At 40.1% G+C, this 13,322-nt stretch overlaps 1 protein-coding gene across 2 annotated transcripts in view; it reads right to left on the bottom strand.

Moving 5' to 3' along the window:
* The window catches only part of grm7 (glutamate metabotropic receptor 7), a 300,227-nt gene that overhangs the window by 173,822 nt on the left and 113,083 nt on the right, over window positions 1-13,322 (bottom strand). The window lies entirely within an intron of this gene.

The following is a 13,322-nucleotide window of genomic DNA, read 5'->3' as shown; positions in this document are numbered from 1 at the left end:
CTGGTATTGTTATCGCCTACTAAACTTGCATTGCGATATCCCCGGTGAAAGGTAAATTCTACGTTGCAGTATAAGAACCTCGTCTTAACTATGAGGCGTGGTGGGGGCAGTATCACGGTTGGGGCAGCATGCAATCACTGATGTAACTGAGTTGTGGATTGTACAAATGCTATCGGACAGTGTTGAGGTATCGGTTTGCAAACTGAAGCTTAACAAAAAGGCTGGTCATTCTGCAAAACAATGCCCTGAAAGTGTCTATCAAAGAATGATACTTTTCCCAACAAAGATAATTCAAATATGACAATTTTGTGCAATAAAAATAAAAATATATATGTTTTTGTGTTTTTTGTTAAACTAGGTTCTCTTTGTGAATTTTTACAACTTTGATGAAGGTCTGATCAAACTTATGCAGAAATACAGAAAATTCTAAAGGCTTCACAAACTTTCTTTCAGCACTGTTGTGTTTGTTTCCCCAGTTCACCAAAAAAAGTCTGGACTTGTTTGTTAACTAATCAGTTTTGGTTTCTTTGATATCGGGTGGGGAAATACTGACTCTTTGACTTTAAAGTGATGACCTCTGTGTCTTGATCGCTCTTCCACTGCATTTGAAAATGTTCAGCACAGCTTGAGAAAAGATGCTGCACAATAAGAAATGTGTTGGTCATGAAAATCTGTGTATCAGCTTTATTTATCCCAGTTCTGGTCTTTTGACTTCTGTTTTAAGCTCCTTAGCTTATCTGAAGGAAGTCATACAGGCTAATCTGAGAGGATGTTGTCTGCTCTTATCTTTTCTCTTTGGCCTCCAGATGCAGCGGATGCAGAATGATCGTAGAGAGAAGAAATCATTACGTGTCAAATACACTCTGACATTCACAAACTGAGCTTCTGACTCATTAGTACATGAAAACTAATGAGAAACATACTGCATATTTACTGATGTTATTGACTGATTCATGCAGCTGCATTGATGTCATCATCAGTTCACAGATCTAAAGTCATTTTTCTGCACATGAAGTTATTGCCTGCATTTGGCTGCACGCTGGACAGGAGGTGGTCATTGTATTTCACAATTCACAGTGGATTTTTTATGTGGCCATTCTGATGCGGGTTGGTTTCTTGAATTTCTGTGGCAATACTGTCTGACAAATATCACTGAAAAAACAACAACCCCCCAAAAAAACCCTGGTGATGGATTCATCCCAGTCGCCCAGCTGTACATGACACTGTCAGAAAGCTTCTTGCCCAGGAAGATGCTGGAAGTTTGGCTGATGTTATCTGAAAGCAAATCATGAACTGAATGTGACCAGTGTTTGGGAGTTTTCCACATTTAGGTTTCAGTTGCTGGATCAAACGAAGTCCTTGAAGTCACTGGGAGGTCTGCAGTAGACAGTAGATGCAGCTGTCTGTTCCTTTTTGGGAAAACAACCTGATAATGTTGCTATGGTAGCTGAGGTCAGAGATGTGAATGGAGCAGATGTAACTGTAATCAGGGACTGAACATCACTGACCCTGAGGAATGGGAGCACAGAGTGCTGAGTGTGGTCTGAGATCTTTACATTCATACTTTCCTTATTTTGAATTTGCAGACCAAAAGGCTAATTCTATGTGCTGTAGATGTGTTGGGTCTGACCTTATCTGGGCAGAGATTATTTATGAAATTAACTGTGCAGGTTTAAAGACTATCCCCAGAGGACTGAAACTCCAGAATTGAAGGGAACATCAGGACAAAGCGTACCCTGATTATTGTTTCATTCTCCTTGTTCATGTTTCATTAAAGCAGTTTCAGTGTTGGACATATTGCTCTCCTGGGCCCAGCACTAATTTGCCTGTAGGCTGCTGTTTTCTTCATCCTGGTAACTATGGTTGGTAAAACCATATTGCTCTGGGTATCCACCAGCAGCCGCCTCGGTGCCCACCAACCCAAGCAAACTGTATGTAAGGGTTTGTCGTCACCACCACAGAAGGCCAACCTCTGGATTCATCCAACTGAACAATGAGAAAAAAACACAAATGATGTCAGTCCTAAAGTTCGTGAGTTGATCTGAGTTGAAACTTTTTCGACATGAAGTGTTCACATCACTCCTGAGGAAACATAAGAGCTCTGAGCGTCTAAAGTGCGAGGCAGCCACGGTGCATTTCAGCACACAAAACACTTCCTGTCTGTGGAAAACAACTGGAAAAAGATGCTTCTTATTCCCAAAACTACACTGCTTCATTAAATCTTAACAGGCTTCTTCCAGTTGTTGGAAATCCTTGAACTTACTTGAACTTTAATATTGTGTTTTCAAGGCTTTGAAAAGTGCTTGGATTTTGGATAAAGTGCTTGAAACTTCTTGAAACTGTAACGGCATTACTTTCACAATACACTTTTAGACAAAGAAATAAAATAAGTCAGACAGCCTGATTTCTTTTGTCTTTTGCACAAAATGAAGACACTGCCGCTGAACACTCAACATGCCTGGAGGCTGTTTCAATGAGTGTTGGCTCGAAAATTAAAAAAAACTATTAAAGTTATTTGTGTAGAAATTGTCTTAGTCCATGCGCTCCACCTGTTTAGTTGATAGTTGGAGATCAATTAAATAATTGGTTAAAAACCTATTAATGGACACGTTTTTGCGGCTCTAATAGGATGGCGATTCTACCTGTAGACAGGTGACACATTTTGATGCATGAAATTAATTGTTTTTCCTTTATTTGTCTCCCTTTTGTAGAATCATCCATGAAACAAAGATTTAAATATTTTGAGCATGCATATGTATATAAAGAAAATAAAAATCATTTAACGCAGCTGCAAGGTGCTGGAAAACCTTCAAAATGCAGATAGAGATTCACTGCACACTGCTGTCTCCTGTAATGTGATTTTATGTATTTTATGTTTTAACTGCCTGCAGTGATTCTCTGCTGAATATTGTTGAGTATTAATTGTGTGTGTTGCGCTCGTCCCACTCTGCATGATGCTGTTTCATGTTCTGATTCCTCCTGTTCTCATTTGTTGTCTTTTATCGTCGCTTTAATGGCTAATTTAACATCTGGCCGAGGGACAGCAGTTGAAAACGAGTCTTTTGATGAACACTGGCACATTTACAGAGATGTTGATCGATGTTCAGTGTCCCTGAAAACTAATAAGACAAACAAACAAATAAAACACACTACTGTCATACAGATCTCACGCAGACGGAGGACGCGATGCTGCCATGGACAGTTTGTTAGATTAATTCAGAGGAGCTTCAGTCACCGAGGATCCATCAGTCAGATTTTATGAGTGGAATTAAAATGATTCAAACTTCTGATGGTGGAATCCTGATGAGCTCCGGCTCGTCCCTGCTGATCAGCTTCTCGGTTTACTGTTGCTAAAATCAGACGAGTCACGAATCGGAGCGGTGAGTCACACAGTGAGTCATTACCTCCACAGACTACACGCACTACACCTTCCTCTTACTGACCTGTGACTTCCTGTGATGAAGAGCGGCAGACTGGTGGAGCGACGGATGCTTTCATAACCTGCAGCTGCTGCTCCCGTACTGTGTTTGTGACACTGAGATACGGATGCAGATATGATATATAAGCTGATCTCAGAACAAAGTAAATATTCAAATATTAAACAGCTTTGTTAAATACTTGACTCTGATAGGTTGCCCCAAAGAGTTGAAAATATTATCAATATAGCGTACAATTAAACTGATATGGATTTTCTTAGTTGGGCCATTTTTAATGACTGAAGTATCCCTTTAATGTAAACATATTTAGGTACCTTGTATTATATGATGAGAACTGCATGGCCAGTATCTTTTCTTCAGTTTCAGTCTAAGTAACATTTACAATAGTTTACAAAGTATTTCAAATGGGACTTTCTCCTCAGATTCTTTTTTTAACAGGAACAACAACTGTTTTCTAAAGGTTTGATTGTGCTGAGTCAACAAACAAACAAACAAACAATCAGATACAAACACTTGAGTGTAAACTAGTAAGATTTTCTCTCGTCTTCCTCTCGTCCACAACAAAAACTGTCCACATGAACTTCACCTTAAAATATTCATGTTTCTGCAGACGTCCAGCTTCTCTTTAAAAAAGCTTGTTTTGAAATGAGTCAACATCAAATCTGGAATAGAAACAAAAGAGCGGAGCATGAAAAGATCAGTCAGAGTGGCTGTGATGGAGAGGAACGTGTGTGTGCGCTGATGAAGACTGAGCTGTGCGGGAGAACAAATGAAGAAGAAGACGAAGAAGAAGGGATGGATTTGTTTTACAAAAGTGAATATTTAGAGGAGAGCAGACATGTTGTTGTGATGAATGGTCGCCTCGCTGAACGCAGATAAGCTGAGAAAACATTAGCACAGCGATGAACTACATTACTGAACACGCTGCCATATGTTTCCTCCAGCTGACGGATCTCTGCCTCAATCGCTTCAGACTCGCCATCTTTCCTGCGCTAACACACCGCGGTCTGATGAAGTAAAGTCAAACCGCCTCTCTGTTCATGTTTACTGTCCTCCTCTCCACCTCCACCCTGCAGCTCCGTGTCTGTGGTGATTCGTCTGTGTCACCGCTCTGTGTTTACGGGGAGCAAAAGAGGCTAATAAACGGCTGATGCTCACTCGCCATCCGGGATTCCCAGGTAATCACATAGGTGAATTATGTGGCGCATTAACTGGCGTGTTGCTTCTAATATCTCTGCAGCCTGATGAATGTATAAATAAACACAGTGAGGGGACGGCTGCTTACACAGAAGATGGAGGAGGATGGAGACAAAAACAGCTGCAGAAGCGACAAACACGATCCCAACATCACACCAGTAACATCCATGTCGACACATCAGAGCTGCAGGTGGAAGCAAATGAATTCTTAAACCATTAGTCCAGAAATCTTTTCAGCAGAAGTTTTAAAACACGGTCAGACTAAAAATATGAAAGTTTCCAGCAAACTTTAGTTGTTCCTGTTATCAGCTGCTGCAACAACAAGCAGCCTCTGCTGCATGAAGATAATTTCATTCATCTCCATTAATCCTCATGTTTACATTCTGAGCAGCAGCTGACAGACAGACGACCAGCCGGGGAACGCTCAGCCAAACACAACCTGCAGAACCTGCCTGGAAACTTTCCTTCAGTATCACAGTAATCCAGAGATAGTTGTTTGTACATCTTTGGTTACACTACAGACAGGAGCTGCTCAGAGCTCATTCAGCTCACATACAATGGAGACACTTTGACTAAATGTAAAGAAATATAGACTAAGAAAAAAAAAACAGGACTTGGGTCCCTCATGCCCATTATTCTAAAACTAGTCCATTTGTCTGACAGCCTGTTATCCTGAAAACAAATGCCCTTTTCCACTTTCAGTACACACTGCAGCGGCCATGATAAAGTACGTACTGTTGCATGCAGTATTCATGAAACTGGGACAAACCGCTTTGTCACAACATTGTGTCTTGACCTTTAACCCTCCTGCTCATACATACGTTACAGTCTGTAGGATAAAATGTGAAGTAAAAAGAAAAAGTAAGCTAATGAGCTGTCATCTGTCTGTACCCTCTTGGTGCCTCAGTCAACTCTCTGCTGCAGAGGATTGTGGGTCAGAATAGACAGAAAATAGGGTTGTGAATTTCAGTGATGCATCTCCATACATGTTCAACGATAAATAAATAGCTAACGATTCAGTACGATACGCTTCGGCCCTGTCAGGATGCAATACGACATGATGTATGTGCGAATCTTTACATTTTGATTCTATTAATGCTGTATTTGTAGGGTACTATTGAGAGAGAGAGAAAGGAGACATTACTGTGGTGTTAACATCTTATTATAATCTCATGTGTAAATGAGATCCTGTAGCCTAAATGAGAATCTGTGAACAAACTTTAAAATGGTTAAAAATGCATTTTTGCAGGAAGATGATCTGCTGCTCTGTTTCATATGAAGAGTGCTCTGGTTTTGATTGAATTTGACCGTGTAGAGGAAGTGAGGTGTGGAGGAACAGAGATGCTACATGTTAGCTGTTCTCCCTGTAACATGACGTCTCTGCGCTGGGAGACTCGTGGCTCTGTACTCTGCTGTCTGACATGTTTTGTTTCACATCCTTTTTATGAAACACAAACTTAAAACCACTTTCTGCAGCTGAGTTACATAAAGGCCCCAGTCACCAAATTCTCACATTTGAACAGATAAAATCTGAAAATGTTTGAATTGACAAATGATATAAACAGATCATCAATTACATTTCTATCAATTCACTGTATACACTGAATATGAATCAGAAAATAACACATATAAACCAACGAATCGAGGCAGCAGTAGACCAACAACTCCTGTTCTGTGAGGTAACATTACTGTTCTGTTTGTCAAAGCTATTAACAGCTTAATGCAGAAACTTTAACAGAGCAAACAGGAGCTGAATCAAAACAAGGCTCTGTTAAAATATGATGAATTATATTTATCAGACAGAAATAATTAGAAATAAAGGCCTGTCTCAAATACAAGCCTGCTTCAGATAAAGGCCCATTTCCTTCTGCAGCTGGCCCTGGTCACTATATGAGGAAATACAGTCATTTAAACAGCAAATTCTCACATTTGAGAGGATAAAACCTGCAAATATTTGACATTTTAATTGATTGATTGGCAGCAGTAGATCAATATCTCCGGTGTTCTGTGAGGTAAAATCACTGATTTTGTCAGTGGAGTTTGGTTGGTTTGTAGAGAGTGATATTTATTAAAATATTCTTAATATAGTGCACACTTAAATCATTATTGATTTTCTTAGGTGTCTAAAATACATGTTGCTGCTGACCCCGTCCACAGCAGGACACCACACTTCAAATAATCTGAACTGTCCCTTTAAGCGCCTCGGTTGTTCTGTTCTGTTTGTTCTGGTGCCACAGTCGTGTTTCTGTTCCTGAAGTGTGAGACGTTAACATTCAGATTTGTTGACAGTGTGATATTCCAGCGTTTTGTCAGATGTATGATTTTATCAGCGTCAGCAGCGCTCGTGTCAGAAACCTGACTATGTAAACAGTTTAATTTGAATCCAAACAGTAGCTGCAGGTCGTTTTTCTTGCCTCGTGTGGTTTCTCGCAGCTCTCTTCGCTCAGACGCTCCACATGGCAAATAGCTGGGAGACATGCTTCCCTCCTGCGATGTGCTGCCAATACTGAGTTCAGCTGGTATTAAAGGGCCCAGTTACCCCGTCAGCATTCTCCACCTCTGAAGGCTGAAAAGCAAATATCTCACAGCAGTTTTCCTCTCAGTCCTGCTGATTCAGAGATAATCAGGGCAGCGTCCTGAGGGGCTTCAGAGACGTGTCTCTAGTCAACAAGCTGCAGAATCACAAAAGTTTCCTCCTCACGTGTGTAATTGAGATTTTTATTTCATGTCCAAACATAAACTGACCTCCGTCTGACACTTTGATTTAACTAACAGCTTGTTTCTTCTCATTTTGTCCTGACTCAGGTGGATGTTTGTGGCTCCTGCTGCTGGAACAGGCTTTATTTATGTACTCATTTATTTTTAATTCAAGCTGTGGGCAGAATATGGAGCGCTTACTTACATCTACAAGGCACTTCACCGTATACTTGTATCGACTTTATGTTCTGTATTTTATGAGCTTGTTTTTAATCTTTTTTAAAAACCAGATCTGTAGATGAAATCCTTCACATAAAACAACCGGCTGATGTTGAGAAAATGATGCAGTGAAAATGGAAACTCCATGTCAACCGATCAATATTTCCAACACTGAAGAAAAAGACGATTCATAAAGCACCTCGTATGCTTTTATTCTTATTATTTATTGGATTTGGTCATGAAGAGAAAAACTATTTGAAGAAAAATGGAATCTCTTTTTATCTTCTCTATTTCTTCTGCAATAAAACTGAATTTTATCTCGTCTCTGTTCATAATACTGCTTCAAGCTGAACTCATCACTGACTCTGATTTCTGATATATGTTGAAACAATGGATGATCATGCTGTGACACTGATTGTTTTCAGCATAAAATAATCATATTTTATATCATATTTTGTAAGATGTAATATATATGACACACCTGATAATTAGCATTATTATCCAGCAGACAATAAGAGTCACAGCTGGAGCAGTTCTTCAGTCTCTGATGGACGTGAAACTCTCCACATTCAATCAGCAGAATAAATATCTGATTCTTTTATTTATTTAAAAAAAAAAAAGTCAGAGGTTACAAGAAACCTCTGGACATAAAAACTGAAGGACAGAAGTCAGCTACGACTTCCAAAGTTTCCCAGCTGTTCGCTGTAGCCGCCCTGAAGCTCTGGAACAGATGACCTTTTTCACTTCTCAGTTTTCTTTCTGCTGACATTTTTAAGACGAAACTTAAGACCCACATGTTTTCTCTTGAAGGTCGTATTCTTACTTTTATTCTCCTGTGGTTTATTTGTTTACTTCTGCATAGGATGATATTTTTGTGTTTTCTCTGCTGCTATCTTGCTGTTATACTTATTAACTGTCACTTATTTATTACACAGAACTTTGTTCTACTTTTTAAACGTGCTTTATAAATAAACTTGACTTGAAGGATGAAGAAATTCTGTCAAAATATCGCTGGCATGGAGGCATAAAAAGTCTAATATTTGTCTACATTGAGTAGTAAAAGTAGTTCCTTGGTTCTGTTTCTGTGTTCCGTAACAGTGAGATTGATTAAAGAAACATGAGAATGAGGATAAACTGTGCAGCTCAACAGCAGACAGAGAGAAATGATGGTTCTGTGTGGTCGGGGGAGGGGTGAGTGTCACTCATGATCAATCAATACATGTCTGCTTGTTTACTTTGAGAATGATGCGTTTCCTGCCACGACGAGGAGACGTATGATTCTTTTCCTGAGAAAAAAATGATGGAGATTTAGGACTGAAAAATGCTAAATACATGCTGGAACCTAAATGTTCTGTTAGCCATCGCAGTGAGAACACTGAAGGGCTGCAGGACTTCAGGTTCTGCTGCAGGTTTGAAAACTGTAACCACTGTTCTTAATCAATCATTGGTAGAATTAACAATCAATAGAACCCCCTGTGAGAGGTTCAACAGAGAACCCCTTTATGGTGCAATGGTTCCACATAGAACCTTCTGTGGAGGTTCTATCTACTTCCTGCTGCTGCTGTCGTTGTAAAAGGATCCAGTTAGTTTATGAGACTCTGCTGAACGACTGAGAGAGAAGTTGTGAGAATAAAACTTTCAGTAAGAGAGAAACTCTTCCTGCTAATCAGTCTCCCACCACCTGACTAATCACTCCGGATATGTCCTGTGTGTGTGTGTGTGTGTGTGTGTGTGTGTGTGTGTGTGTGTGTGTGTGTGTGTGTGTGTGTGTGTGTGTGTGTGTGCAGGCTCCTATCTTCGACGCCCCGCTGGAAACGAATGCTGTCTAATTATATTACCGGGGTGTGTGTGTGTGTGTGTGTGTGTGTGTGTGTGTGTGTGTGTGTGTGTGTGTGTGTGTGTGTGTGTGTGTGGACTGATAGAAGGAACCTCCTGCAATCAATACATGGTGGATTACTCACAAATCTGCAGATAACCCAGAAAGACCTGAGCACATTCCTCTCTCTCTCACACACACACACACACACACACACACACACACACACACACACACACACACACACACACACACACAGAGTTTGTGTTATCAGACATTTATCAGCTGAACAGTTAACTAAGGAGGCGTAGTACCAATGCTTGGATTAATAGCATCGGGAAAAAAGAGGATTTAGGAGCAATTACAACATCTGCACAATGAGCAGACTGTGAATTATTCATTCATCTGTGAGTCTCAGCCCGTCCCTCCTGTCTGATGGCGGCCGCTGTTACTGGACGCTGCTGCACACTGGATGTTTGATCCATCACACTGAGTATTTTAGACAGTGGTGAAAAGTGAAAAGTACATTTACTCCAGTACTGTACTTATTGAGGTACGTACTTTACAGATTCAGACTAGAAATAATTAAAAATATGATCAACAAATACATGTATGGTCACAGGGTGAGTTAAGACCTTAAGAGTTTAAAATGAGCTCCATCTTTACCAGCTGCAACATCAAAGTGATGAAAATAGTAAAGGGATAGTTCACCCAAAAATTAAAACTCAGTCTCCTCACCCTCATGCTGACTGAAGGTCGGGTTTAACAGGAAACCACAACAGAATAAAAACATAAAATGCCTCCATGCTGCTCATCTGGTGTAATTAAAGTCTCCTAAAGCCCCAACATGCCAAGTTGACTAAAAAAATGTTATTTCCTCCATGTATTTATCCTGAATCTTCACTGTAGGTCCTTCGTTTGGAGTCACGTTCACGTGCACACTGTCTGGACTGGATGTGTGTGGAGTGACGGTGTGTGAACAGCATGTCAGGACATTAGGAGTCTCTTCTGAGTCTCCTTCAGAGTATATAAGGTATATTAGATCATATGGTAAGCTAACATTAGTTCCACTGAGTATCTTTTATTCCTGTAGAAACTCAGATTATAAACCTAATGATTTGCTGATACCAGCTGTTACACACAGCAACATGTGTGCGAGGGGAGTACTGGAACTCATATTTTTCTTCTTCAAGCACTGATCATATTCACAAACCACTGTGAGACTAAAACTACCTGCTGACTCTAAATTAAAGACTAATTCACAAAGATTATTAGTGCTAAAATTAACTCTTACATCTAAGAGGTTGAGGTCAGAGGACTGAAGTCACTAAGACCTGCTGCAGGTCAGCAGCCTTGTTGTATCAATGTTTGGTAAAAACGCAGATATTAAACTAAAGTATATTGTAATGACAGATAAGTTCATGATCAACACCAGAGATGATGATGATGATGATGATGATGATAGTTTCTCCACTGAGGCTGCAGAAAAATCCTTTTAGTCAATTGATGAACTTGGAATTGCAGCCATCTGAATAATTCATTAAACCAATAATGAACCTCTTCAGATTAGTTTGCACAGTTCATTAAGTGTACATGAATTAAATGATCACCAACTGCAATAAATACATAAATCGATCTGGCTTCATCTTAAATATGGAGCTACATGTGCAGAATCAGTCACAGCTTTTAATAATTTACCTTTTTATTAATTCTAACACTGCAACATGTCTTATTAATAGTTTTTTTTTTTATTGTTTTGTTTGCCTCATTGCTCCCTGAAATGTTTGAGTCCTGGTTTTGTCAATGATTTTTCTGCTCATCATCTTTATAAACTAGAACACAGTTGATGGTTGAGGCCTAAGATTTCTCCTGAATATCATGAATATCATCTCCAACAGGACAAGTCTGGCACTATGGACATTATTTCTTTAACATGATTGAAATCAGATGCTCCAAACACCTAAATCTGGTTGCCAAAGTAAATCTTTGGTGGCCCAGATGTAACCTGATGTAAAAACAAGACATAAAAGGCGATGCTTGTGTTGTCCAGTTTTTTTCATGAATTGTGATGTGGTGTATCTGAACTCCTGCAGACGTTCACTCACACATTTTCATTACTGTTTTTTTTCATAGTCGCCTTTTGTGTTTGTGTTGTTTTTCATGAACTATAACTGTTGTGTTGATGAAGACCTTAATCATGGGGATAAAGCTTGTGTGGGTCACCTACTCAGAATATTTGGTCAAGATGGACCGACATCATATCCTGGGAACAATATTAGCATCTTAAAGTCTTTTAAGGTTTCTGATTGAAAAACTGTATCTGATACTGAGCGGTTCTGTTTTGCTGCTGTCATGTTTCCGTCCCTCTCAGAAACTACCAACAAGTGATGCAGACAGGCAGAGTTTTCATGGTTATTATTTCCCTACACCAACCCTCCTCAGTCATTTCAAAGATTCATTCCAAACTGACTGGATCAGATCAGTCTCTTCTGATTGAGCTGTTAATCTCATTATTTGTGCATCAACGCTAAAACAGCTACTTAGAAGGCCCGCTGCTGTGCAGATCATTTGATCAAATCATAGTTCAGCTACCTCCACAAATCAATGATCGAGGTCTTATTAATGTGGAAATGTTGGGGACTGTTTGGTGTTTGCACAGTGAAAAGATTTCTGGGCGTCCTGCGTGCTCCCTGGCAGCGCCGTGTCCTTTAATAATCCTCTAAAAACTGCAGCACATAAATGTCAGGATGCATCCGAACTGGTGGGTTGTGAAGAGTCATCAGATTGCTCTAAATGTCACTGAGATTATTCAGAGAGCAATCAACAGCACTGTACACTCTAATTAATTCCTTTCAAGCTTCTGCAACTCAACAGTTTATATCTGATGGCTTTTATGTGTATAAGTGTGCAGAGTTTTTACTTTTGCATTAAGAAACTCAGAGTTGAATCGGCGGACGTGTTTGCATCTGCTATCACACTGTGCAGTAGTGGTTTCTATGTTGACCAGAGGCCAATCAGAAACTCACTCAGACCCAGAGGGTGACACAGGAGTGGATTTTCAGTTCTGTCTGTCACCGTCCCAAAGGAACGACTGCCGTCCCATCCCACACCTGTTTACAAAACTGCAACCAACAACCCAAAAGAGCAGCAAAGAAAAAAACACAACAGAACAAGCAGAGCTGTGTTCAAAATAAAGAAAATACTGTTTTGATGATGATGAATAGTGAAACTGGAGGATCAGCCCAGTCAGATGCTCCTTTTGAGGCGATCTCAGTCTGGAAGTTTATCTGCACCACAGCAGCACAAATGATCCAAATTAAACCTGCAGATGCATCACAGTCTGCTTGAACTGGACCAAACTGGTTCAACATGAAAGTCCCTGAGTCCAGGTTTGAACTACCTGGCATTTTCACACCTATAGTTTGCTTTGCTCTGATCCACATCAGTTGATGGGTTTGTAAAACTGGAGAGTTTACCCTCCGTTTCAGTTTCTTTTCATGCAGAGAAAAATCCAAGCAAACCAAAATACATCACCACAAACCATGTGAGAGCGTTCGCTCCACAGAGGTGATGTTTTCAGTGCCATCTGTCTGTTTGTCAGCAGGTTTACAGAAAAATTACTGGTTCAGTTTTCATGCAACTTGGTGGAAGGATGTAGCATGAGCCAAAGAAGAACCCATTCAGTTTTAGAACAGATAATCAGGGGGAGAATGCACCAATAACTTTTTATGTTCGATAATATCATGATCGTGGTCATTTGGCCTGGGTGGAATCAATGCAACACATCTTAAAATCCAGAGGACAGTAGGAAAGTACGGTGAGGACAAAACAGCCAGCTGCAGCAATACAGTGACTCTACATCACATCACACATTCAGTAGGTTAATCCTCTGGAGCAGCCGACACATGTAGCTGCTCAAACTTCATACAGAGAAACAGTCAGTATGAAGAACCTGG

This window comes from Lutjanus erythropterus, chromosome 2 (assembly GCF_056507025.1).
Source record: "Lutjanus erythropterus isolate fLutEry1 chromosome 2, fLutEry1.hap2, whole genome shotgun sequence".
NCBI classification, from domain to species: Eukaryota; Metazoa; Chordata; class Actinopteri; order Lutjaniformes; family Lutjanidae; genus Lutjanus; species Lutjanus erythropterus.
Note: the sequence above shows the minus strand (reverse complement) of the source record. Positions and strands in the feature narration are given on the sequence as shown.